We start from the raw sequence: 24031 nt of genomic DNA on the forward strand, positions 1-24031 counted from the left end.
CTCCAGGGAGAAGGTCCTTCCCGAGCTTACATCCTTTTCCCTCCTGTGTGTGGGGCAGTATTTTCTAAAAGGCGACGCACACACCTTATTCTCCAGACACTGAGGGGGACCAGGGGCTTCTTCCCCTCGGTGGGCAGGGCTGGCCCAGAGCTCGCTAAGCTGGTCCCGTAAAACTGTCACGCCCTTCCCTGAACCACAGTCCTGCACAGTGGCAGGCCCCGCCCCATCCCCCTCTGTATCTTCCCCAAAGAGCCTCTCTTCTTGCTTTCGCTCATCTTTTGAGTTCATACCTCAGCGGGTCTGTCACTGGGCCCCCAGGCCTGAGACACGGATCAACAGGAGTTGGTGAATTCAGAGTAAAAGAGTGTGTGTGGGTATGTGTGTATAAAGAGACAGACAGACAGACAGACAGAGACGGGGAGTTTGCCCACATCCTGCAGTCATGTCTTGCTGCTTTGGACTATTTGACCATTTATGCAAAAAAAAAAAAAAAACAGTACTAGAGCCACGCTAACATCACAGAACAATAGTAAGCTCCCGGTAACGACTACAACATGGGCATTCCTTGCGTAGAAAGCTCGCTGGGTGCCAGGAGCTGTTCCAAGCACGCTTCCTGCGTGAACATGTGTTAGGCAACCTCCACAATCCTGGGAGCTTAGTACGGGCACCATTTACCCCACTTTCCATTGAGGAAGGTCTGAGGGAGGACGGCGGATAGAGCCTTCCAAGTTTCTGAGCAACTGGAAGCTCTTCAGGATTTGGGGGGACAATTAAGCAGAGCGGGGCTGTGACCTCTGGGTGAGTGACTTGCTATGTACTTAACTGAAATCCTCAATTTTTTCAAGGGGCCCGCGCTGATGGAAGCCCTTGGACATCAACGCGAGAGGGCGGCCGTATTTGTAGGACCAGAGAAAGACAGGGTAGGCGGAGAGGCCCTTGTTAAAGGCCTCACCCCAAACTGGGTGGAGAAAGAGCCCCAGGGTCAGCGGCGAGCAGGAAATGCTCAGTTAAATACACTGAGTTCCTTTACTGCAGGACTTCTCGGAGCTTCGATGTGCTCACATGTACCGCGTCGCTTCTAGAAAGAAATGGGGAATGAAGCATTTCCTCACTCGTCAGACCTCTCTGTGAGGAGACACTTGTGGGATCAGAATTCCATGGGACACACCTGGGGAAACGCTGAGTGTCTGACCAAATCATTCTTTCCACTTTTGAGGTCACTGTGGGCCTGAGCTGGCCTGGAACCTGAGGTCTTTCTCAGGTTGTCCGAAAAGACCCAAATGTTCTGAAGAAGGATTTGGACCTACCACCTGGGAGACACAGCAGCACAGGGCAGTCTCGGCACCTGCTGTGTCTCATGTGTTCCGCCCCCCCAACCCTGACGTTCGGGCCACGGTACCTGCAAGAGAGGGTCTGGTTATCGGTGATCCCCGGAAGCAAGGTGCCAAGCCCCTCTTTTGGTCTGCACAATGCCGCCCACCAGCAAATGGATGACAAACGTACTGATTTCCTGAAATGAGGGCCCCCATAGGGTTCAAGAACTTCCTGTGTGTTTACGGTAGAGCCTGGCTGTGCGAACCCAGCTGTGCTTCCCCACACAGGAGCAGTACTGTTGGGGGAGTTACTGGCCATGAACTTCAAGATGCTCAAGATATTCAAGATGTGAGGGTCCTTAATGGGGGCAAGCAGTATAAGAGGGTAGGTCCAAAAGGGCCCCATTGGAAGCTACATAATTTCTGGGATGGCAAGAAGAAAACTTAGGGCAGGGGGGGTGTCTCACTGTCAATAACTCCAAAAAACAACAGTACTTAGAAGCCCTCCCCCAATAACACATCATCGACCAAAGCTTCCTTGGGGACGTTCTCCCATCCAAGCTACCATTGCTTCTCCCAGGCATACAATATTCCCTTCTGACTAAAGTGATTGGTCTTCTCCCGTCTATTCCAGCTCACCTCCTGGACCCACTGCCAGCTTTATCTTCCTCAAAGATTCATGTTCAATTATCTCCTCAAAAGCTTCAAATGCCAGTTTGGACATGGCCCCAAGCTATCCATCCTGCCTTATTCCCACTATCCTGCTGCCTGGGCCCCCTGAGCCAGCCAAATATTCCTCCCCTCTCACAGTTGCATAACCATGGAAAACTCTGGGTGTATCCTGCTCAGTCAACTTCGTTTATGTCAATTTCCAGCCTCAAATGTCCCTTCTAGAGTAGTGTCGGTGGGAAGGATGGTGTAAAGACCTCTGAACAACCTCTCTGAGAACCGTGGCAAAAATCATCACCATCAACTTTTGCAGAATTCAGAAAATTAACCAAAGGCTTGCAGCAATCGGGGAGTGTTTACTAGGAAAAGAAAAAGGCAGAATCTCAGTAAGAACCATGAGCTTTATGGTGTTGTAACTTGCCTTACTCTCGTTCCCCCTCTCCCCAGTTCCCCAGTAGCCTTGAAAACCAACAGCCTTCAATCCCAGCGAAAAGCAGCAGCCTGGCTGAAGAGGGTCAAAACCCTATTCCCGTAGCTGTCTGGTGGGTCCCTGGAGGACCCCGCTTTGCAAGACTCGTCTTTATTTGACCTGACTAGGACTTCACTCAGTGCAGACAGTCTTTTCCTTTGCCTCCTTGGTGTCCCTTGGAAAGACCAGGAGCCCTCCCAGCTCAAAGCCATTACCACTGCCCGCTGTCCTTGCCGTGGAATCCAGACGTCTCACTCCCCACCTCCTCCAAGTCCTTGTTTGAACGTCGCCTTCTCCATGAGGATTTCCCTCGTTGTAAATCCTCCCCCACCCGCAGGTACTTCTTATTTCCCTCCCCAGCTTCATTCGCCTCCAGAGCCCTTATCATTCTCCTACATACCGTCTATTTCATTTATACTAGGCTTATCATATGTTTCCTCCGCTAGAATGCAAGCTACCATGAAGGCGAGATTTTGTCTGTTTTCTTCAATGCTGTATCTCCAGCACCTAGAAAAGTGCCTGGCACAAAATAAGTGCCCAGTATGTATCTGTCGATTGAGTAAATGAATGAAGGTTTGGAAAGGAAAACGTTAGCAGAAATGCGGCACTTCTTGTTAAACGTAGCCTGTAGGTGCCTGGTAATTAATTGTCATACTGACAAGAGAGGGGAACTTATTTGCAGGAGAAACTGGTCACTGAGTCCTGAAACTCTTCCAGGGATAAAGCCAATACTCTGCTTCCATCAGCACCTCCATGCTGGGCGCACAACACATTTTTGTTGATTTATTTGAGACCAAAGTCTGGCCTTTCTCCAGGAAGTCATAAGAATACAGAAGCCCCCAGGAGTCCCCATGACCCACTGAAGATAGACGGGAGAGATTAGGTCTAAAGGAAGTTGACTTATTTTTGTTTGGTCTTGTTTGACAAACAATCTCTTCAGAAGTGATATTCCAAATAAACAAGTTCTCTTGGAGGACAGCATGCATTTCAGCAACAATGCTCTAAGTTTGCTCCTAGAAACATCTTCATGGTCAGTAAGATTTCTTTTTAATTGTACATAATAGCAAATTTTCACTTTTGCAACATGGGCTTACTTTTGCAAGTGACCCAAAGTCCCTTAAAACAAAATCATTCCTAATTTCCTTGGTTAGAAACTCCAGTAAAATGTTGAATAGAAGTTGTGAAGGCAGGTATCTTTGTCTTATTTCTAATCTTTAGAAAGGATTTAGCCTTTCACTATTCATTATGTTAGCTGTACATTTTTTTTTTTTTTTTTTTTTTTTTTTGTAGCTGCCTCTTATTCGGCCCAGAAAGTTCCCTTCTACTACTAAAGTTTTGTTTTTTAATCAGGAACAAACGTTGGACTTTATTACATGCTTTTTCTATGGCTACTGAGATAATCATATAATTTCTTCTTTGACTCATTGGTTAGTTATAAATGTATTATTCCATTTGCAATTATTTGGAGATTTTCCAAATATCTGTTACTGATTTGTGATTTACTTCCCCCATGGTCAGAGAACATACTTTGTATGACTTGAATCTTTTTAGATGTGTTGAGACTTGTTTTATGGACTGGAGTATTATGCATCTTGGTAAATCTTCGTGTGCACTAACAAGGAATGTGTGTTCTGCTGTCGTTGGGTGATGTGATCTATAAACGTCAATCAGGCTGAGTTGGTGGAGGGCATTGCCCAGGTTGTCTACATCCTTGCTGATCTTCTGTCCACTTGTTCTACTAATTATTGACAGAGTGGTGTTGAAATCTCTGACGGTAATTGTGGGTTTGTCTGTTTCTTCTTGCAATTCTATTCATTTCTCCTTCATGTATTTTGAAGCCTTGTTATTCAGTGCATAACATTTAGAATTGTTATGTCCCCTGGATTAATCGATCCCTTTATCATTATGAAATGACTTTTTAATTCCTGATATTTTATTTGTTCTGTAATCTGCTTTGTCTGATACTAATATTCTCTCTCCAGCTTTCTTCTGATTACTGATTAGCATAGCATATCTTTTTTCACCCTTTTACTCTTAACCTACTTGTGTCTTAATAACATTGCATTTCTTGGAGGCAGATATGATCTTCTCTCCATTACAGTCCTCAGCTTCCTCATATACACAACAGTGAACAGGGGCCTGTCAATCTCTCATGCCCAAGTTTCTCCCTTGACCTTGGTGGGGATTAAGTGGGATTGGGGCCTAGTGTTCAGAGAGAAGTTTCAGTTCACCCTGCCACAAATACTACCTTATAACTTAGGTTGAATCCCGTCACATATCAGCTGTGTGACCTTGGGCAAGTTCCTTAACCACTCTGAGCCTCAGTTTCTCCATCAATAAAATGAACCGATTAATGTTGGCTTCGTGGGGTTATAGATAATCTGTGTAGTTATCCTTCCCCAGGGTCCAGAGCTCATTTAGTGATAGATACTATCATCGTTATTATTACTTTTATATTAATGTATATACCATACAAATGCATATATTGACATTGCAAATCAACCTCTTAAGTGAACACGAAGCAGCGATCATACTTTTTTTTTTTAATTAACTCGCTCTGCCAGGGAGGTAATAAAAGGAATGAAATCAGCATGTTTTTTTCAGCGTGCCTGCCATAAGTTAAGCATCTCGGTAGGTGCCTCTTTCCAAGGCTGTGGGTGAGCAGGGCCAGATGGAAGGGGGCAGCGCGTAACTTCTCTGCTGCTCTGCCTGGTGCTGGCCGAGGGTGCTTGCTCCTCAGTCGTGTGGTTATGACTCTAACCTTGAAGAACCTTGACAAGGAACCAGGGTCCTGGGTTTTCATCAGGTGCTGCCAGTGGGTCTTTTCCATCTGACATATTAATCCTCGCCTCTTCCTGTAAAGATAATTCATGCTCCTGGCAGCACTGTGCAAGGTACAATGCCGGGTGCCAGGAATCTCCTGTAAAACTTCAGCAGGGCTGTATTGTAATGCGCCTCTAGATTAATCCGGCCACCTAAAATGCATTTTTTAAAAGCCAAAGGTCTTTCCCGTGAATAACCTGGTGAGTATTTGAGCTTCATTATAATTTCCCTCTAATGGAGTTTGGGGAAATGAAATGAGAGTTATTAGCCAGATTTATAAGACTGTCTCCTGAGAAAACAGGGGATGACTTAGCAGATGAGGTGCACTGGTTAACTCCCTGGCCCAGGAGAAAGACCCGGCCTCCAGTCTGCAAAACAAAAATATCCTCGCCCCCAACCACTTTTCTGTGTTTCCAGCGCAGGGCTAGCGGTGCCTTTGTGACCCGAGGAAGCACTGCAGGCACAGCTCCAGGGATCTCCTCTCCGTGTCTTCAGAATCCTACCCTGCAATCCCACTAACGGGTATTTATCCAAGTGAATTGAAATCAGGATCTCCAAGAGGTATTAGCACTCCTGTATTCATTATGACATCATTCACAATAGTCAAGATGTGGAAATGACCTAAATGTCCATCGATAGGTGAACAGATAAAGAAATGTGATAGAGGCATACGATGCAACACCATTCAGACTTTAAAAAGAAAGAAATTCTGCAAAATGGGACAACATGGGTGAACCTGGAGGACATTACGCTCAGTGAATAAGCCAGTTACGGAAAGACACGGTTCCACTTACATGAGGTATCTGAAATTAAAAGGTCACATTCATAGAATCAGAGTGCAGTGCTGGTTGCCAGGGACGGGGAAGAGGGGGCAATTGGGAATTACTGATCGACAGGCATGAAGTTTCAGTCAAGTGAGATGAACAAGCTCTAAGTATCTGCTGTACGACACTGTACCAATAGTCAGCAGTCGTGGGTTACAACCAGATGATGTCACTTACATGATACGTGATACGTATCGACACCAATGACTTTATTTATGAAACAGAGACAGACTCACAGACATGGAGAACAGACTTGTGGTTGCCAAGGAGAAAAGGGGTGGAGGAGGGGTAAATTAGGAGTTTGAGATTAACAGATACAAACTACTATATATAAAAATAGGTAAACAACAACAAGGACCTATTGTATAGCACAGGGAACTATATCCAATATCCTATAACAAACCATAATGGAAAAGAATATATATATATATAACTGAAGCACTTTGCTGTACAGCAGAAAGTAACACAACATTGTAAATCAACTATACGTCAATAAAAATGAAAATAAATTTAAAAAAACAATGATGGATTATAGACTTAAAATTTTGCTGGGAATTCCCTGGTGGTCCAGCGGTTAGGACTCAGAGCTTTCACTGCCGGGGCCCGAGCTCAATGCCTGGTCAGGGAACTAAGATCCCACAAGCCGTGCGGTGCAGCCAAAGAAACAAAATCAAAAAGAGAAACACAATTTTGTTAAGTGGGTAGATCTCATGTTAAGTGTTCTTACCACACCAAAATTTTTCAAAGAAAAAATAAATAAATAAAGTTAAACATTAAAAAAAAAAACCCACCCTAAGAGACCATTGCGCTGGTGATCCCAGTGGAGGCTTGAACACAGTCTCCTGTTGGTATTTGGAGAGTTTTAAATCCACCTCATTGAAGGGCAGATGTGCCCTTGAGAGGGGCATCTTGGGCGGGAAACGGCGGAGTGAGGCTCCCGAACGGGGAAGGAGCAAGTTCCCTCTGGGGCGTCGAGAGCCATCGCCTGGGAGAGACGGTCCTGGGAAGCAGGAGCGCAGGGCCCCTGGGAAGAAGAGGGGCTCCAGGAGCGGGAAGGGGGACGGGGCCGTGTCCTGCTCGGACGAGCTCTCCCAGCGGCGCGCTTAGACGGTAAGGACCTCAGGGTGGAGATTCAGACCATGAACAACGGTGACACCGATATTCCCATTAAGGACCTGTGGTCAGTTCACGTGGGCGGCCATAACAGAGGACCAAGGGCTGGAGGCTTAAACAACAGAATTTATTTTCTCACCGTTCAGAGGCTGGAAGTCCAAGGTCAGGGTGTCGGCAGGGATGGTTTCTTTGGAGGCCTCCCTCCTTGGCTTGGAGATGCTGTCTTCTCCCTGTGTCCTCAGGTGGTCTTCCCTCCGTGTGTGTCTGTGTCCTAATCAACTCTTCTTTTAAGGACACCAGTCACATGGGATCAGGGTCCACCCTAGGGACCTCATTTTCATGTAATTACCCTTGTAAAGACCCCTGTCTCCAAATACTTTCACATTCTGAGCTCCTAGGGGTTAGGACGTCAACAGATGAATGTTCTGGGGGCATAATTCAGCCTATAATCCTGTAACTTCTAGAATTGTATGATTATACTGTAAAGCCACAATGGTTCCCATCCCTGGGCCTTCACTGGGCTTCTTAGGCATCATTTCACCTACACCTGACCTTCAAAAATGTACCTGTGAGGTAGGTAGCATCAGCGTTCACCCTTTAGAGGTGAGGAAATTGAGGCCCAGGGCGGCCAAGAAACTCACCTGGTTTGGAGGCAGGACTGAGCTTGCACCTCGGATCACATCACCTGCCTCTACTCTCAGGTTTGTCACAGAAAAATGTGCAAACTCTAGAAGAGAAAGAAGATAATGATAATAGAATAAAAGTCACCCACAATCCCACCCGTCTCAGCTCTACATACAAACACGGATTATGTTGTACAGTTGTCCTGGCCTCCTTCACGCGGGCTAATGTCTCGGATGTTGCTTTGCTGGTGGCAGAGCCAAAGGAGAGCCACAGAGGCTTGCAAACTGCACCCACAAGACTTCGAGGGCAGGGGACATCGCTAATGCTACAGTGCGGGGTGTGAAAAGCCTGTTCCTTTACACCGTGTGCAGGATGAGCCCAATTAAAATAAAAAAGAAACCAACGCCAGATTGCCAAGTGTAGATCTCTGGCTGGCGTGGAACTACAGGGGGTACTAATTTTCCTCCTATATCACCTATATTTATTTCCTCTATTTCTCCAATGTGCTACCATGAGCATGTGGACAAAATGACCTCTGTGAGCAGAAATGAAAACAATAAATGTCATGAGAGAAGCATTACCCTGCGCCACTCACTGCACCACAGGTGCAATTCGCTGACGGGGCCTCAGTTCTGGAAGATTTCTCCATATGCATCTGGAAAGGAAAACAAAGGCAGCAGACAGCGTCTGTGAGGAAATCTATTGGCAACAACATCCTGAGTGAGAAAAGTGACAAAAGAACCACCTTCCTAAAAGCAGCCCAAAGAGGCCATTCAAATAGTAAAAAATGACGCAGGGGGTTGAAAACAAAGTCCCAGCTTTCAGCCAGAGTTTCCGGAGCCAGTGCAAACAGCCAGTGAGGAAGAGGAAGCCCGCGCTCCCAGTGGCCCCGGGGGACCTGTGCTGTCTGTCACCCGGGCCCCGAGACGCCTGAGGGCCCAGACCACTCCATCGTGTGGAGGATGGCACAGCCCAGGTGCCCTTGGGGAACCAGACCACGGCTCTACCTCCTTCCCGGTACCTCGGGGGCCGCTGCCAGGCTCCTCGGCCAGGGGGCAGGGTGGCACTGGGATGGGGACCCACGGCAGCCACGTCCCACGCTGGGCCACCTGCTTCCTGCCAGGCTGCACCGCCAGGCAGACACAATGGGCAGAACCCACGTCCGATTCTTAGGGAAGAAAATCACTCCTTGTGGACCGAGAGATCAGGACAGGATATCTATAACGGTTAAAAAAAAAAAGCCCTAGTCCGCAACCCCTCCCTCCCCAAGCACTTCCGATATGCCGTGCCACACACCCGGCTCTTTAAATATCCAAACCCAGAATAAATGTGCCGACAGCATTTCCCCCGGCAACCGGGCCTACGGCTGCCAGCTGAGTCAGTCTCCGAGTGACGGAGCTGGAGCGGGCCTCCCAGATCCCCAGGCTCGGCGGAGGCCGGGGCGCCCAGCACTTGGCACTCCTGCCCTGGTGCGCCTCTCCCAGCGGCCCCCGCCCCCATCAGGCTCACCCGGGGCGCCCCTAACCACCATGCCACCCTGCCTTCCCAAGGGGGGGCCACTCCGCACTTGCACTTGTAAATGAGCTGCAGCGTCTAGGGAGGGAAAGCACTTGGTGTGAGTTACACGACGTGCTCACGGCAGAGCCGAGCTAAAGCTTGGCACTGATTCCCAACCTCCTGCTCTTTCCTTGGACAAAAGGGCCACTTGGACCCGATGACTCTTTGCGGGGGGCTGTCCCGTGGCAGTGTGGGTGACTGCTCTGGATTGGATACTATGGGATGCGCTTTAAGGGCCTTACAAATACGTTTAGACAGGCATTTCTTGTAAGATGTCTACCCAGTTGAACTACACATATATATTTTCTAGTTTCTGTTTTTCATAAAAAAATTTTTTTTGGCCTCTGGTTGAATACAGCTTCTACCAGACCTCAAGTTGTGACACAGAAACAAGCAGAGCTGACCTGGTTGAAGTGGGGCAGGAGCCCAACGCCCCCTCATCCACAGCCCTCTGCCCCCCGGACCTCCGTGCCCTGGAGACGTATCCTGGGGCCCAGCGTTCTGAGCGATGGTTTGCAAAGCACTGGACCAGTTAGTTTTCTGTGGACTCATGTACCTGAGAATCGCTGCCTCGCCATTAAGTGAGTCTGGATAATGGAGGGACCATCCTTAGGGTTCGACTCAATCCTTCTCTGCTTCTAGTAGTAAATAAGGATGAGGAGAGGCCGTGTACCTGAATTTAAATGCAACCAGAGGTTAACAGTGAGATGTGGCAGAGCCAAGCCCAGCATAAGTCATTCATTCTTTCATTCGTCCAACAGAAACTTATGGGGCACTTACTATGTGCCAGCCCCAGCGCCAGGCACAGCAAATGATATACAGGGAAGTCATCAATACTCTTTATGGAGGTCTGTGTTCTAAGCAAAATCTGAAATACAAAGAAAATTATAAGCGTCAGGTACAATTTTTTTCAGAGATCCATGAATATGAGCTACCCTTTCAAGCAATGATGATCGCCGAAGGCTTCATGGAAGGAGTGACATTTGAAGAACTGTTTGGCTTTCACAGGCAGCTGGGGGAGGACGGCCCTCCAGAACAAGGAAGCAGCATGTGCAAAGGCCCGGAGGCCCTCTTGTCGCACAGGCCGTACAACTCCAGGAAGTGCGTTCATGGAGTCTGTCAAGGGAGGGGCAGCCCCTGGAATCAGTCCTGCTGGAAAGCGCAGATGTGAGCTTGACAAGACGGGGGAGGGAGCAGGACGGAGCAAAAGAGGGAGATCAGGTGAGGTTGGAACCAGAGTGCCGAGGGCCTGGGACAGCAGACAAGGCCCTGTCACTCCAAGTTGCACACAGCGGGCAGGGGCTAAGTGACAACAGAGGGCAGCGTTAGGAAGCCGAGCCTCGCAGCGGTGGGAGGGTGCAGTTGAAGAGGAGGAAAGACGGCTGGGACAGTGATGGAAAGTTCCTGCCACGGTGAAAGGGACTGGTGACGGGCATCTGTGGGCAGAGGCAGTGGAGATGGGAAAGAAGAGATAGAGGCAGAGGATAAAAACGCCCCAGGAAAATCAGCCGGGCTTGGCAAACCCCTGACTTTGGAGGTCAAGAGACAGGAAAGCCAGGGGGACAGCAGGCCTGGTGTGGGTGCGTGGGGAGCAGGGGGTGCCGTCTGCACGCTGAGGGAAGAGGGTAGGGGTGCTAGGGCTGGGGCGGGGGGGGGGGGGGCGCGTGCGAAGTTTGCTTTTAGGCCTGGAAGGTTTGGGGCATTGGAGGGAGAGTTCGAAGGACAAGCTCAACCTCTGAGCCAGGCCATCCCTCCAGCCCTGCACAAGCAGGGACACAAAGTCCCAGTACTGATGGTGAAACGGTCTGATTTGGGGTAAGGGCCACCGATGCCAAGAACACCCACGTTCCGGAAGCTTCCATCAGATTCCTGCCCCTCGTCGTCTCCCCGGGGAACACAGGGCTCCCAGGGGAGGAGAGCGGAAAAGGAGTCTTCCTTATGGCCAATCTGGGCAGCAATCACGAGAACAAAAAAGGGGACCCCCAACCCAGGCCCATATTTTCCAGCTGAGCCATGCTGGTCAGGGTAAACAGCAACCAAAATAATCCCAGTTGGTTGCCACTTGGAATATGATTATCTGAACAGCTGGTGGATAGGAACTGTTTTTCAAACAAGCTATCAAAACAAACCCAGGGAGTACATCTGCGAGGCTGCGGGCCTGTGAGTCGCTGAGGAAGGAAACCGGTAACCCAGTGGCCTCCCCGTCAGATGTCCTCCCACCAAGGGGCAGGTCCCCGAGATCGCCCGGGGCCCAGCGAGGGAGGGGCTGGCGCGCCTACAGTCTCTGAGAGAGATGCAGAAAACAACCTCTGAAAACAGGGAGGCTTAGGTGACCAGGCGGCGAGCCAGCAGGGCAGGACCGGGCGGCCACTTGTCCCAGGCCATCACCTGAGAGCCTGAAACTGTTGAGTGCAAACATCAGACGTTATTTATAGCCGTCTGTTGAAATCCGTGTTATTTATCATGGTGTTTATAAGAATGAATCTTAGGTAGCTTTCCTTCCTCGACTCTCCAGCCCGCCCTAGAGACGTTCTTATGCGCAGACTTCTCTTTCTTGAGCTCATTTTTCTTTAAGAAAAAAAAAAAGAACTAATGAGGGCAAGGACAACAAATCTTTCTTATCTGAAACCCTGATGAGGCCGAGGCACCTGAACTCCCAGGAGGCAAGGGCGGCAGGAGGAGGCAGGCATCTGCATCTGCAGCCTGGGAGCAGCTTTCGCAACAAAACTCTGCAGGCTGTCTTACAGGGAGGGGTTTGTCTGTGGTCCTGGCGCGGGGGAGTTTCTTAGAGGGAGGGGGAAATGCCCACGGGTAGAGCTGCTTCCCTCCTTCTGTTCTACCCCCGTCATCCCCTAAATAAAACTTGTAAAGGCCCCCCTGACTCTCTCCTTGCGTCTCCCCCTTTGGGTTGTGACCCGTATTCTCAAATCACAGGCTGTAGTTCTTTCTCACACAGGCCGGTTGGAAGTTTGCGGGGAGTCAGTTCAATGAAAAGAGGGAGTGGGGCGGATCTAGAGAACAAACTAGCGGTTACAGTGGGGAGGGGGAAAGGCAACACGGGGTGGGAGAGGGGAGGGCACAGACTACCGGGTGTAAGACAGGTTCGGGGACTACTGTATCAATACAACACGGGGAAGACAGCCAATATTTTGTCCTAACTGTAAATGGAAAGTAACCTTTAAAAATTGAATTAAAATTTTAAAAATATTTTCTAAAAAATTCAAAACAGGAGTTCCCTGGTGGCCTAGTGGTTAGGATTCCGGGCTTTCACTGCTGTGGCCTGGGTTCAATCCCTGATTAGGGAACTGAGATGCCACAAGCCGCGCGGTGCAGCCAGAAAATAAATAAATAAAAATAGACTCTTGTCCATGCTGGCCAAAAAAAAAAAGTGCTTGAGAAAACACTAGGAATAATGTAAAATTCTCTACGGCAACAGCTTTAAAACTGGATTTCTTTTAGGAGTTTGGGATTATCAGAAATACACTACTATATATAAAATAGATAAACAACAAGGACCAACTGTATAGCACAGGGAACTATATTCAACATCCTGTAACAACCTATAATGGAAAAGACTCTGAAAAAGAATAGGTATATATATGTATGTATAACTGAATTACTTTGCTGTACACCTGAAACTAACACAACATTGCAAATCAAGTACACTTCAATAAAAAATGGTTTAAAACTGGATTTCGTGTCTGGAAAAAATAAAAAGAAATAAATAAGCTTAAAACAAAACAAAATAAAATAAACACATTACTACATATAAAATAGATAACCAACAAGGACCTACTGTAGAGCACAGGGAACTCTACTCAATATTCTGTAATAGCCTATTAGGGAAAAGAATCTGAAAAAGAGTGGATACATGTATGTGTATAACTGATTCACTTTGCCGTACACCTGAAACTAACACAACACGTAAATCAACTGTACTCCAAAACAAAATAAAAAACAATAAAATAAACTAGGCAGTGACGGATACTGGCAACCCTCTTGACTGCAGATGGAAGGCCGAATTCACCAATCAGCTTTATTAGTAATGAATAGGATATTTTGATTTAAAAACAAAAGCAGTGAATTGCCAGCAGGCGAGGGTGCCAACCGGAGGCTGAGGTCCGTGACTGGCTGTCTGGCAGGAGGCCCGTCACCCTGGACTCCGGGCCCAGGCCCTGCGGCTCCTGAAACGTCTTCTTCCGCTGTCCTGCCAACCAACCCCCAGCCCGGCCACACTGAGTCACTCTGGCAACCGGAAACCCCAGGCTGGGGGCCCATGGCCCAGCGAGGACCCTCTCCAGGCAGAGCCGAGGCCAGAGGGGACCCTGAGGGGGGGGCGAGGGGGCAGGAAGGGCCAGCGAGGAATCCCCCCCACCCCGTGAGGCTTCCCTGGCTGTATACAACGAAGATGTCACCTCGCAGAGTGAGGGACCCTCTGGGTGGATCCTTGGAAAGGCCAGGGTGACTGTTGCCTTAAAGAAATGTTGCCAAAGTGGGGAGAGACTAGGGGCCTCCCTGTGGAGGGCTCAGATTGAGGTAGATGGAAATGCAGAGAGAGGAGGGGACAGAGTGCAGGGGACAAAGTGGAAGGGACAGAGGAGGGGACAGAGTGCAGGGTGGTTCCGGGGGGTTGGGTAGAGTTACCCTACGTGAAAGGTCAGAGGCGGCAGGAAGGACAGAGAAGATAAAAGGTCCCCAGGACCTTCTGGTGCTGAAGACAATCTTCACCACAAAAAGCTCAGGCAATGGTGTCAGGAGGGGTCCTGGAGGGAGACAAACCCAAGTCCAGGTAGCCATCCCTGTGGCCGCTGAGCAAGGCCCTGGTCTCTGGGAGGAGGAACAAGGACGAGATCTGAGGGCTGGGGTCCATTTCAGGGCAGCCGTGAAACTGGGGGAGAAGAGGACGGTGTCTCTATTTCCACCTTTTCCTGGGGGCATGGTTGTAAGAATTTCCTGGGGAGCTGGCGTAAATTAGGAGTTGGGGATTAACATATACACACTCCTGTGTATAAAACAGAGAACCAACACGGACCTACTGTGTAGCACAGGGAACTCTACTCAGTATTCTGTAATAACCTGTAAGGGAAAACAATCTGAAAAAAATAGATATATATGTATGTATAACTTAATCACTGCGCTGTGCACCTAAAACACTACATTGTAAATCAACTATACTTCAATATAAATGAATAAATAAATAAATAAAAATAATTTCCTACCAAACTGATAAAAGGACTAAACTGAACAAAGATCCACCTCGCAGATGCAACGCTGAGTGAAAGAAGCAGACAGTACGTAAGGCACGATTCCACCTATTCACCAGCAGGCGAACTGATAGCTAATCCACGGGGACGGAGGTCAGAAGAGGGGTCCCACGGGGCTGCTGCCTGGGAGGGACCCTGAGGGAGGCTTCTGGGAGCTGGGCTGTCCCGTATCTTGGTCCCGGGGCGGCTACACAGAGTAGAAAGTGTAAAAAGTCACTCAGCTTGTGAGTAAGACCACGGCCCTTCACGCACACAGGGCACCTCCCCAAAATGTCTTGAAGTGGGATGATGTGTCTTAACGTAAGCGTATTCGCTTCCTGCTGCTGTGATAAGTTACCACAAACATAGTGGCTTAAAACGACCCAAAGAGGTCGGAAGCCTATCAACGTGAAGCCTATCAAGCCAACGTGTCAGCAGGGCCGAGTTCCTTCCAGAGCCTTCAGGGAGGCCTGCACAGCCTCCAGAAGCCACCTGCGTCCCTTGACTCGTGGCCTCTTCTCACATCACTCCAACCTCTTGCATCTGTCATCACATCCCCACTCCTGTCCAGTTTCCTTCTTTTTTATTTTTTATTTTTGGCCACGCCCCACGGCTTGCAGGATGCTTAGTTCCCTGACCAGGGATTATTGAACCCAGAGAGTCCTAAGCACTGGACCACCAGGAGGGGGATCCCTGGTCTCCTTCTTATAAGGACCCTTGTGATAACTTTGGGCCCATCTGGATAATCCAGAATAACCTCTCCATCTCAAAATCCTTAATTTAATCACAGCTGCAAAGTCTCTTGTGCCATATAAGGTCACATCCTCATAATTCTGGGCATGAGGACATGGGCATTTTGGGGGGCATTATTCAGCCTTCACAGTAAGATGATGTGAAGGTCAAGTTCCTTGCGTAGGGATGGTGCCCCTTCCAGGCCAAATAAGACCAACGAATGTGTTAGGATCATTAATGCTATTGCTGCTGTTGGAACATATGAACCCCCAAATCTCCGTGGCTTTATACGATAAACAGAGGCTCTTAACAGAGGCCCAGCACCCGCAGAGGAGCCTTAGAGAGAATTCAGGAGAACAGTGAGCCTGAATGGGAAAAGGGGTTACATCTTTATTTTCCCTAAACTTAGCACTTTCCTCAATAATAAATGTAGTCAGTAAGTCACCTCAGCACTGGCAGTATTTGTAACAGACATCAGATACTTTCACATCATAATACAGTTATTTTGCCTATATCAAAATACCACTTATACTCATCACTACTTCAAAAGGATGGTGGTTATGAAACCTCCCCCTATATCTTATTAAATAATGGGTTAAGTAAGAGGTGTGCATATTAAATTATCACGATTTTTATGCTTTAATAACTGTATTTGAGTATGAATTTTAATCTAGTATTCTATCTTATCCATTTAAAAATAACACACACACACACAAAAGATGCCTTTTGATTTAAAAAAAAAACACACACATTTCTGGGAAGAAATCTATAGGCTTCACCAAATCGACAAAGCGGTCCAATGGTCCACACATACACGCACAAAACGGCTTAGAAGGCTCTGAAACGTGGGCGCCCTTTTCGCTCCTGTACGTGTGAAGTCGTCTGGGTGGCCACCTCAGCGCTGGTTCCTTCCTGGGTGCCGGCACCCGGGACGGGAGGTTCCCCCTGCCTCTCTGAAGGGATCCAGGGTTTCTCCTTCAGACCACACGCTTGGGGCTGAGGTTCCCCCAGGGGAATTCTTTAGGGAGCACGTACCCAGTGAGGCCTGTAGGCGACTAAGCTACTTTCATCAGAGAGTGAGGACCCACCAGGGTCTCCGAGAGGCACCAGCCTAATGGCTTGACCAGCTTCGTTGCTCTTTTGAGCTCATTCTAACTCCACCCTTATTCGTCCCCCAGACCAAGCTAGAGCTCCTTGCTCTTTTCTCCCTGACCACGGAGGAGGCCAGAGTCTCCCCTGGCCTGTGATCGTGGCTCTCCGGTGAATTCAGTGGGGTACCCTGCCCGCGAGCCTCCCACCCACAGCTGCGTCCCAGGACTGGCTTCCTGCTCCCTTCCTTGCGCACACAACCCTTGGCTGTTGGCTCACGCCTCAGACTTTCCTGACCACCTCGCCGCTGGCCTCTCCCCGACCTCGTTTCTGGCTGCCCGAGACTCCTCCAGGGTGGCTCAGACCTGACCTTCCCATCCTCTGTACCCTCCCTTCACGTCTCTCTCGCATCCCAGCTGGACACCATCCCTCCACCCACTCTGTCCTTCGCCTCCTCCAAAACACCCCTATCTAGAGTAGGTGGTCCTGCCTCATCCAGACGTGGTGGCCCATCCGGCTGTTTGAGGGGAGGGAGCAGAGACCCCACCAGGGTATCTGTCCTCCTTCTCTTCTTTGAAGTCTTCTCCAAGGCTCCCCTTTCTCGTAAAGGCCTGCGGCCCTTCAGTGGGGCCAGAGAAAGGATGCTTTCCCACCCACAACTGGTGGCTCCCGGCTCCCCCTGGTTTGGGCCATTCTGCTTTGTCCAAACTACCATCTTCTTCCCTTTCCTCTCCCTGTGAGGACCCTGCCCCCTGTGCTCCACGCCCCTGAGAAAAGGGGGGAGCCCCGTGTCCTGAGAGAGCCATGGTAGAAAGTGCCCACCCTTCCCTGGAGACAGGCGCCACCAACCCTCACTCCCACCCCATTGAGGGGGACCCTCCTGAAATAAGGAGCCAGAGCTCAGGCCCGGGATGCAGACCCGGCCTCGGATGTGGGTGAGCATGTCGGGGGGACACACGTCCCTCCCCGTGCCCGCCCCTGGCCCCGCGCCTGTGCCCTCCCACCAGCCCCCTGAGTCCAGGTGCCCAAACCTGAGTGGAGAAGCAGAAGGGCCACGTGGCCGTGGCTGGGAGCCCGTGCCCCCTCCGCCACCCCCGGACGGGCTCTGCGTCCCCCTCGGCCCCAGCATCTGTCTCCTCCGGCGGTTCCGGCTTCCTTCCTGGCCTCCCCTCCCCGCTGCGGAGACCTTGCCCTGTCTCCAGGGCCCTGCCTGGCCCTCCACTAGGTTTACAAGCCCCAGCGACCACGGGATGGGCTTGGTCCTGCTGCCCCTCTGAACCTCGATCCAACGACATTGAAGTCACCTGCTTGCCCTGCCCCTGCTGCTCCCTGTGTTCAGCACCCAGTGGGTGTCCAGACCCTCCCTCCGCCCGAACCGGGGGTCTCAGGGTCACTGACCCCTGCCTTCCCTGCTGCCCCTGCCGTCCAGCTCCAGCCCGGCCGCTGGATGTGCCCCCACGGCCACTGCCCTTCCCTCAGCCCGAGTGGCCACCTCCGCATCTGCGCCCCTCCAGCCCTTCCCCAGACAGTATCCACGATGAGCTTTTAGAAATACCTGTCCGACTGTTTCCTTCTAGCCAACTCTTACCTATTTCGAGACTTTGAAAACTTTTCTAGGCTTTTCTTTGCCAACAGGTTTTTCTCAGTCTGGTTCCAGCCTACCGGGCAAAGCCTTGCGTCCTATATTCCTCCCCCTGCCCCCCCCCACATGAACACCCACGTGCACACGTGCACACACGTGCGCACGTATGTAGACGGCAGCCATCTATTCCTTCACATGTGCGATTATTTACAGAGTGCCAACTATTTGCACTTGGGAGACGACACCGATACCTGTCACCATTTCTTTTTCTTTTTATAAAGTAGGTACTGTTTTTTGTTTTTTTAATAAATTTATTGATTGATTGATTTTTGGCTGCATTGGGTCTTCGTTGCTGCGTGCGGGCTTTCTCTAGTTGCGGCGAGCTGGGGCTACTCTTTGTTGCGGTGCGTGGGCTTCTCACTGCGGTGGCTTCTCTTGTTGCTGATCACGGGCTCTAGGCACGCGGGCTTCAGTAGTTGTGGCTCGAGGGCTCAGGAGTTGTGGCTCGTGGGCTCTAGAGCTCAGGAGCAGTAGTTGTGGCGCACGGGCCTAGTTGCTCCGTGGCATGCAGGATCTTCCCGGACCAGGGCTCGAACCCGTGTCCCCTGCATTGGCAGGCAGACTCCTAACCACTGTACCACCAGGGAAGCCCCCGTTTCTTAAGCATATCACACACAGCTTTTCTGTGCTTTTCCACCTAATATGGTCCCACCCCCTTTCTCCAGGACTCGGCTCTACAGCGCCTCCTTTGTGACGCCTCGCCCGCTTCCCGGGCAAGTGAAGACCCTGATGCATCTCCTACCCTCCTGCCTGGAGCGGTGAGATGACGGCCCCTTCGGGGTGGGGCTGGGAATCGCTAATCTTAAGCACCCCGCGGCCGGTACGGGGCCCAGCGTGCTTGCCGCATGCGCGAGGGGTCGGATGTCCCCGCAGTGTTCCGAGCACTCTCGGAGCTTCTCTGTCGCCCCCAGGAAGGCCCAGCCCCAGGGCGGCCGGAGCGGCACCGTGTCGGTGCCCATTGGGCCCCAGCAGCGGCCAGGCAGCGGGCCCGGGAGGTACGGCTGAGACTCACCACCGTTACGCCCCTCCTACGTCCTTACACTTGGCTGGAGAAAGAGAGAAGCAGCCCGAGTTAGGCCCTGACGTGGCATCGCCGAGACCCCAGCCCATCATCTGAGGCCACGTTCGGCCCTCCCCGGTCCAGCTCCCCAGGGGACCAGGTCGTGGCGGGAGCGGGTCGGGGGCGGGCCTCACTCCCAGTGGGTGCCTGGACCTCCCTGGGGTGGCGGACAAAGGAACCAGAGCCCAGGGCGCCCTCAGATGCAGCCTGGAGGTTTTCACTCCCCCTCCCGCCCCGTCGGAAGCAGCACGGCAGTTAAACATTCAGGACTTCTATTTTTTGGAGGAGTCTCGCTTGGCTTAGAGGGTTTTTTTTTTTTTTCTTCTTCCACTTCAATGAACCAAGTATTTGGAAAATGAGCTCACGGAGTCATGCCACCAACACCAAATTAGAGCCATCTGTACAGATAAAACAGTCAGGAGCTTTTGTGCCACCGCGGGCCGAGATGTATGGCTCATTCAGTCGCAGAGGGCCCACGTTATCCCGGAATTCCTTTTTTTTCCCCGAACACAGAAGAAGTCTCAGTCAGCGCGTAGGAAACAGGAAGGAACCCGTTGTTTTAAATAGCAGACGGCAGAGAATTGACTCATTATGGTCTGTTCATTCGGCGAGTGACGGCCTGAAGGCAGCCCGCTTAGCTGCCCCCCATCCCCCAGATGCAGGTCAGGGGGCACGGCCAAGGTTTTCTCACACAGTCTGGAAGAATCCAGCGCAAGCCCTTTCGAAGGAAGTTGGTGAAGCCCAAGGTTTCTATCTTGCCAGGGACTTTACAACATCATTTAAAAAATAAGAAGAAGACAAAAACAAGAACTGCAGTAAAATCCTACAAGAATAGCTGGAAGTCAGACATCCGGTGTTTCCCTTCCTCATCCTGATTTACTCTGACTGAGTAGGGCAAACACGCCTGCTAAGCCTCCTTTCTTATCTCGACAACGGTCTATTTTCCCTTCTCCGGCCTCAAGAGCCATTGGCTCAGGGCTGTCAGGCAGCGGGAGGGGTGGCCTCGGGGGGGACAGGGGCCCCCCTTAAAGGCAGTTTCATGGAGGGAGGGGGGCCCTACAGGGCTGTTAGGCTCAGGAGACCACAGGTTAATCTGTCTCAAATCCATCATTATGACAGCCAAGCACACAAATTAGACCTGCCCGAAGCTGTCCTGACCTCTGAATTTAATTTTTTTTAAGTGTATTGTGTTGTTTTTGATGTTCAGATTGGAATCCAGGTGTCAATGATGGGGCCTGAGGGGGATGAGAATGTGAGGCCCTTGGGTACCACAGCTCACATCCGCCCTCCACTGTCCGTGTCCTCTTGGTCCAGGGAGACCCAGGGTCACCTGATTTCCAGCAGATGAGCGGGGGGCCTTGAAACTGACCTGCCTACACTCTCCTCTCAAGCCTCCCCAGCTGTGAACACCTGCAGCCTCAAGGTTCACCGGCCCCGAGTATCACACCTCCCAACCCGGGCAACGTCTGTCACAGCTCATAGAGCCATCTGGGCTCATATTTTCACCTGAAGCTGAGGGTGACTCCTGTCACCAATAGTAGTGATCAAAACGTTACTCCAAGTGTCAGTACACCCCTGGACGCTCATGGTAGCGGAGAGTGCAGCACCTTCCAGTGGACGTCTTTCCCTGCCTGGACCCCTTTCTAGAACATGCCCCACAGCTAGGGCTCTCGGTATATTCAGGAGGTGGGCAGAAATCCTGGAGACTGAGGATGCGCAAAGCCTGGCACGTTTTCATTTTCTTCAAAGCCATTTTGCATGCCTACAGGTGTCAGTATAAGCCAAAGAATGGGTCTTGTCACAGATGAGAAGTTAAAGTACCCATATCATTTGTTGTCTAAATGTGGACACTGTTGAGAGTGAAAAGGAAAGCTATTAATAATTGTGCTGAAACACCAAGTGTAGAGGGTGACTGTCCCAGGCAAACTGGGACGTGTGGTCGCTCTATGAACCGTGAGCTCTAAGTTGGTCCTGGTTCCAATGTCGGGCATCCATTCATTTTCAGTGCAACGCCTGAGTGACCCTACGTCTGATGGGTGGAAGGGGCTGAGGAGGGCAAGGAAGGCGCGGTTCAGCCATCACGCCTGACTGACAGCCATGCGGGGGTCGGGAATGGGGAGAACGGGGATTTGTTCATCCCAGAAAAGGGGGCTCTGCTCCAGACTGGGGAAACCCAGGTTCCTTTTCTTGTCTGAGCTGTCAGCTGCTCTCAGCAAAGTACCTGAGTTCTGCCAGCGTCCTCTCTCCAGCTGCAAAAACCAGCAGAGTCCTGAGTCCAGAGGCTGGAATTCCAAGCCAGCCTCTGTGGGGTCTATCAGAAGACAGACTCAGGGCTGCCACACTCACTCATCCTTGGCTATTGGTCTAAAGGTCCAGGCCAAAGGCATTCTCCATCATCCCTTCTAACAGACACAGTGACAGAGCCACTGCTCTAGACTCTTTCCCCGTCCTGAGCAAGGCTAGAGGATCAAATGCCATCGCCTTCTAGGCCTCCCATTAACCCAGCCGGCCAGCAGTTTTGTAAAAGACAACTTCCTCTATCTTCAGAGGCAAATTATCTGAAGTAGTTACATTTTAACTTTTCTCTCCTCAGACCACCCCCCCAGAATCAGAAAGGCCTTAACTGTTTGATGGAAATGTGTTCATTCACATGAAAAAGATTATTCTTTTCTAGGGTAGAAACACTCCACTGGCCTACAAAATAGTATTCTATAACATACCTTATCCTCAACCTCTAGGCAAAAATTACATTGAAATAACATTGAAATGATCCAATGGTTGCAAAGATAAAATTATTCTTCCAGAAACATGGTACACCAAGTACAGGATCCGAGAAAACTCCTTTACATATAAAACATATTACTTGATAGGGAAAAATGTCCTCCATGTAACCATAAAAAGAAACAAGGAACAAGCATGTGTTTTGTATCCTCATATCATTTCGACTGAATAATGTACTAGAACTTAAAATCAGTTTTTCTCTGGAGTGAGTTTTCACACTCCAGTTTTCACATCACTCTTTCGTTTTCCCTGGTTCAAGTTATTGTTAGTGGTGGTTATCACACCCTCTTACTAGACTGTGATCTCCCCAAATGCAAGGATTTTGCTTTGTTCATATGTTTATTTCCAGAAAGGTGTTCAATAAATATTTGATAAATATATCAATAAAGTCATACTAAGCATCAAATTATGACAATAAACATAAAGAGCTAAAATTTCTCCAAAGCCTCAGATTAAATTGAAAAACAAAATCTAAAACTTTTCTGCTTATAAGAGTTGTATCTAAAATATAAAATAAACGGCCCCAGACTTCCCTGGTGGCACAGTGGTTAAGAATCCGCCTGCCAATTCAGGGGACACGGGTTCGAGCCCTGGTCCGGGAAGATCCCTCATGCCGCAGAGCAACTAAGCCCGTGCACCACAACTACTGAGCCTGCGCTCTAGAGCCCATGAGCCACAACTACTGAGCCTATGTGCCACAGCTACTGAAGCCCACACACCTAGAACCCGTTTTCCACAACAAGAAAAGCCACCGCAATGAGAAGCCCATGCACCGCAATGAAGAGTAGCCCCTGCTCGCCGCAACTAGAGAAAGCCCATGCACAGCAGCGAAGACCCAACACAGCCAAAAATAAATAAATAAAATAAATAAAATTTTAAAAATAAATAAATGGCCCAAAAGTGCTAAATATAAAAAGATCGTGGTAATGAAAATTAAAAAGAAACATGAACACAGAGAAAACAGAATTGGCAATATTGATATAGCAGAAGAAGTAGTATTTAAGACAAATCATTGAATCAAATAATTTTATATTGTCAAAGGTAAAATCAACTGAACTTGCCAGAGAATTATTTGTTTTTATGGGTTTTCATTTGTTTGTTTAAGGGTGTGCCAAAGAACCATTCTGGGATTTATTTATTCAATCCATTGCTTTCTGAGCAAAATAATCAAAAGGTTTATTTGCCAAATATGGCAAAAATCACATAATGTAAGAAAACTAGAAATACATATGGACAGAAACACAATTGCCAGGGGATATTTCAATGGATCTGTGATGCACCAATAGTGGATAAAGTAAATCGAAAGATTTAAACAATAATGGTAATATGTTGTGTTGAGTCTGCTTCTGATTAGGGTGTAAAAGTCACAAGAGACCCTCACTCTCACCCTAACAACCAAAACAGCCTGGATAAACTACTAAGCCATAGTTTTTTGGAGCTGAGGATGCAAAGTAACCTAAGTGAGTTCAACCACCAAAAGTAAGAAGCTATTTGAGGGAGATAAGACACCTACAGCTGCTCTCATTCCTGGTCTCTAGGAAAGGGTCAGGAGGAGGGAGAATCCTCCATAGTAGTGGATAGAGAGAAACCAGCTGTAGAAGCCTTTTAACAACCATGTGTGGACTGGCATCACATATCAGAATTCCAAGGAGTCCCAGCCACAACGTCAGTGTGTTCCCAACCACCGATGCCTCCCCACAGATTTCACTGAGTCCTCAGGAGCAATACGCCAAAGGATGAGAGGCAGGACAGGAGATCTCGGAGAGATATCACCTGAAGTATGTGGGGCCCCCACCAAGTTCAAGTCAGCCAATCTGGGAAGGAAGCGGGGAGCAGAGTAGGAAAGCTGAGAAAAATCAATATGAGGTACTCTGGATTTCCAACTGCCAAGAGATGAAGGCAGGGAAGGGTAGCTGAGAGAAACTGCTCTAGGAATACCTTTCTATATAGTATAGAAAGTCTGGGGCAAGAGCAGAGAGCAAAGGGAACGCCTCATAACTCAAAATTCTGATAACCTATAAAGCAGTGGGAGAGACCTCCTATGGCTCAGTAAGCTGGTCACCAAGCTGCAAAGAACAAAGAATTCTCAGAA

General features: G+C 49.5%; 2 long non-coding RNA genes across 4 annotated transcripts in view; both read right to left on the reverse strand.

Moving 5' to 3' along the window:
• Nucleotides 1-5017: 5017 nt before the first annotated feature.
• On the reverse strand, nucleotides 5018-9033 carry LOC132360220 (uncharacterized). 3 transcript variants are annotated; one of them, XR_009501053.1, is made up of 6 exons: nucleotides 8857-9033; nucleotides 8417-8490; nucleotides 7853-7938; nucleotides 7351-7533; nucleotides 6890-7122; nucleotides 6541-6726 (listed from the first exon to the last, which is right to left on the reverse strand). It is a non-coding gene; the product is annotated as an uncharacterized LOC132360220 (long non-coding RNA). The 3 variants fall into 3 exon arrangements; XR_009501054.1 differs by having other exon boundaries at nucleotides 8843-9033; XR_009501055.1 differs by lacking the exons at nucleotides 6541-6726; nucleotides 6890-7122 and adding an exon at nucleotides 5018-5306.
• A 944-nt stretch (nucleotides 9034-9977) lies between these two features.
• The window catches only part of LOC132360221 (uncharacterized), a 44566-nt gene continuing 30512 nt past the window's right edge, over nucleotides 9978-24031 (reverse strand). The window contains exons 2-3 of the long non-coding RNA XR_009501056.1: nucleotides 10173-10260; nucleotides 9978-10065 (exon numbers count right to left, since the gene is read on the reverse strand). This is a non-coding gene — a long non-coding RNA (uncharacterized LOC132360221). The remainder of the gene's footprint in view (nucleotides 10066-10172; nucleotides 10261-24031) is intronic.

The sequence above is a fragment of the Balaenoptera ricei genome, chromosome 2 (assembly GCF_028023285.1).
Source record: "Balaenoptera ricei isolate mBalRic1 chromosome 2, mBalRic1.hap2, whole genome shotgun sequence".
NCBI lineage: Eukaryota > Metazoa > Chordata > Mammalia > Artiodactyla > Balaenopteridae > Balaenoptera > Balaenoptera ricei.